Source organism: Rousettus aegyptiacus, unplaced genomic scaffold (genome assembly GCF_014176215.1).
Source record: "Rousettus aegyptiacus isolate mRouAeg1 unplaced genomic scaffold, mRouAeg1.p scaffold_m13_p_1, whole genome shotgun sequence".
In the NCBI taxonomy this organism is placed as follows: domain Eukaryota; kingdom Metazoa; phylum Chordata; class Mammalia; order Chiroptera; family Pteropodidae; genus Rousettus; species Rousettus aegyptiacus.
In genome coordinates this window covers 73,673,405-73,677,305 of record NW_023416284.1, presented here as the reverse complement: position 1 = coordinate 73,677,305, position 3,901 = coordinate 73,673,405, and the positions used below count along the sequence as shown (strand labels likewise).

The 3,901-nt window shown below is 40.0% G+C and overlaps 1 pseudogene; it reads right to left on the bottom strand.

The window, feature by feature from the left end:
• Positions 1–453: 453 nt before the first annotated feature.
• Positions 454–572, bottom strand: LOC118604995 (annotated as a pseudogene).
• Between the last annotated feature and the right edge of the window lie 3,329 nt (positions 573–3,901).

The following is a 3,901-nucleotide window of genomic DNA, read 5'->3' as shown; positions in this document are numbered from 1 at the left end:
AATGACTACTACTATGAAAATTTCCTTCTTTTTCAAGGCCCCAGCCAAACCCCACTGGGAATGAAAGAATTATGCAGAGACATGGTTAAAATTTCCCATAAGTTGAATTTTTTATTACAGTGACTGCTGCTTTAAAAGCCAATCTCAATGCATATGGCTTACAAATTATTGCCTCATGTAGGGAAAGCAAAATTATATTTCTCCAAGTAGATGTGCACTTGGCCAAATTCTATGGGGTGGTTTGCATGTTTAGAGTTGAAATTCTTTAACAGTTGAGGTGCCTGAAAGGTACTATGGACGTCCTGAGAAAACTCATCCTGCATTCTTCATTACTCTGTGCTATGGCTGTACTGGGCTGCCAGGATATATGTTATGGGACTCAGTCACTGCCAATAGATGACTAGCAAGCATTTGAGAATTTTATTTTTTTTAATTATTTATTATTATTATTTATGCCTACAGCACCTGGTCTTCCTAGGTGGTCTCCCATCCAAGTACTAGCCAGGCCCAACCCTGCTTAGCTTCCAAGATCAGACAGGATTAGGCTTGCTCAGGGTGGCATGGCCATAGACCATGGACCATGGCTCCATGGGGGCGCGAACCAGGACCTTCTGCATGTAAATTAGATATGCTAACCGCTACACTATCGAACTATGTCTGTACCACATCTTCTTTATTCATTCATCCATTAACAGATACTTAGGTTGTTTCCATATCTTGACTATTCCATATTTACAGTTAATAATGCTGTAATGAACACAGGGGTACATATATCTTTTCAAATTAGTGTTTTGGTATTCTTCAGATAAATACCCAGGAGCAGAATAACTGGATCATCTGGAAGTTCTGTTCTTAAGTTTCTGAGGAAACTCCATACTGTTTTTCATAGTGGGTGCACCTATATACATTTCCACCAATGGTGTACAAGGGTTCCCTTTTCTCCACATTTGCTCCAATACTTGTTTTTTGGCCTATGAATCTTTTTTAAATATCCTGAGTAATTTTTACGCATATCAAATATTGAGTGCTACTACTCTAGTCATAAATGCCTGAGATTTGTATAGTATACAGCATGTTATTATAGGGATATTCCAAAGCCAAAAAAAAAAAAAACTATTAAAATCCCAATAAAACAATCTATAAATTCCCTCTAGCTCATTATCTAATGAAATGAAACTTCCATGTAGCAACATACTCATTTTCCATGACTCACCATTGTCAGCATACATTGCTCCATTATTAAACCCTGAAGGCGATGAATGGCCTGCTTGACAAGAAGAGTTTTCAGACTGACAAGTGACTAAAATGTTGCTTGGTCCATGCATTGGTTAGAAGATCGTACCAGAAGTCAATATATCCAGACTGCATTATGGGGTTTCTATTAACTCTGCTTCTTGTAATATTTGTCATTCAATGACAAATGGACCCCATGATAAGTAGGTTTCTCTGGCAAGGGGACGATGCACCAGCTGTAATATGTATAGTTGTTATTAATATTATTTTTTACCACGGGTATTTTCTCACTGGATCTCAAATCCCTGTCTTCTATTTTGAGTGTAGAGGGAGGAAGAAAAAGCTGGAAAATATCCTATTGACTCAGTCAAAGAATAAAGAAGAAGTACAATCTAATTCCCCCCTTTTGAAAAGCCTTGATAACTACCAAAAAGTAAAAAAATAAAAATAAACATTCTGATTTCTTCACAGCAAGTTCCAAATTATCAGTGGGCAATGGAACAAGACTAGCTATTGAGGCAGGAGCTCCAAGTTTTAGTCCCCACACTGCCTCTTAGCTGATATGGAGGCAAGTCGCCCCACTTCTGTACCCGAGTCTCTTCATTTGTCCAATGCTGCCAGCATCTGCCCTATCTCCAGGGTTTTGTTTGGATAAAATTGTTCATGGATGCAAAGTATTACATAAACTCTTATAAAGTCAGGGCTTCTTACCCTGGGGTCCATGGACCCCCTAGGCCTTAGCTTCAGGATTTTAGTGAACATGTTGATGTTATAAATAAAATTGGACTTGTATATGTGCACATGGTTTTTTTTTTTGTTTTTTTTTTTTTTTCCTGGGTAGAGGGTCTATAGCTTTCATCAGATTTCCAAAGGAGTCTATGACCTAAATTAGTATCCTGTTCCTCTTTCCTCTGTAATTAATTACCAAGTGTTTATTGAGCCTTTACCATGGAATCTGTCATTAGTGGTGCAGCTAACCTCCACTTCTCTTTTAACCCGTGAGCAGTCAAGGAAGGTTTACAGGGTTTATATTGGTTTGGGTTTCACTTTATAGAAGGGAGGAGGTGAGGGTCATGTACCAAGGGACGCTTGAGAAGCATTACTCATCCCTGAGGGGATCTAAACCCATGGGGCTCCCTCCCAAGCCTCCGACAGGGCGGAGCGTAAGGCTGTCGGGCCTGTTCTAAGTCAGCATAACGTGTTTTCCACTCTAGCAACACCTAACATATGGCGTGTGCACTGATGCTTATGAAAACAGTGATTCATCCTTAATCCTTAAAAAAAACAGTCGACCCTATGTGGCCTTGGCTCTCCTCCCTGAATGCCCTTCTGTTCTCCAAAATGTCTGTGTTGTCACCTGCCTCCACCTTGTCCCATTTGCTCCTCCACTTTACCTATCTTGCAGGTTCCTCTTGCCAGCCTTCTGATCTCTGTCTCCTTCCCTTCACATTGCTCTTTCTCTCCTTCTGCACAGTCACTGCTGGAGCTTTCAGCTGCATACCCTCAGCCCCCTCTATAAAGACTTTCCCTCTCGCTTCCATTCTTGTTCCTTGTCTGAATGTCCCCTACCCTCACACCCCTCTCGCACCTGGTCTACTCGAAGTCTTTATCATCCTTCCCTATCCCCTACCCCTTCAAAGAAATACCTCCTTATCTTGGGGGTAATGATGAAGTAAGAAGGTGAAGGAAGGTGTAGGAAGAGTTGGGTTACAGAATTAATGAGGAGAAGGTGGGGAAAAGAGACTTGCAGAATAAGAATATTGAGAATCACTGATTTTTTTTCCTCCCCTCTTGATTTATTTCACACGGTCTTTTGTTTAATGTTTAACAGGGCAGACAGATGGCAAAGGTGTTACATTCTGAGGGAAGACATAAGTCTTGTGAAAATGAAAGAAGGAAGAGAAGAACAGAGTGACAAAAATAAAAGAAAGGAAAAGAATAAGGAGATAATGAGGACTGGAGGATACGAATATATTGGTAATCTCACAGCAGGGCATCTCATAGTTTAACTCTGTTTAAACCAAAGCAAATCTTAATTAAATAGGCAACTAGGACTCCAGTAGTAAAGAGACAGTCTGGAGACAGAGGCAACCAATCATTGTCAATGAGACTTGGAACTAAGACAGTCTCGAATTGTGCAACAAGGTGTGTCCCAAACATTAGTTGTTGCTTGGGGTTCAAAACACATTTTCAAATAAAGGTATTATGATTCAGAGATGTCAAACAAAACTGAATGCATCTTGGTTTCATGTAACCTTGAGCAAGCGACAACCTCTCCCAGCCTCAAATGCACATGAGGATACCTTCTTAGAAGTAAATCTCAATTGCATGATTGTTGTGACAAATAATGATGGCTCTCAAGCACCTGGCATACAGTAGATACTCAATAAATAATGGCAATCATTATTGTTGTTGAAAACCTGCTAGAATGATATGGTGGTTAAAATCACAGGGGAAAACCACAAGAGCTAATAGCCTACAATCTACTAGAAATAAAGAACTGTGCTTAAAAAAAAATTTTTTTTTAAAAATAGAAGACTAACCACCATATACTTAACAACACTTCTAGAGGAAAATATCTAGAGTTTACCCCCAGAAGAAGAGCAGATGCTTCTCCCAGTACAGCTTCCACTGGCATCTGTGCCCCAGGCTGAGACAGAGGGTGGTC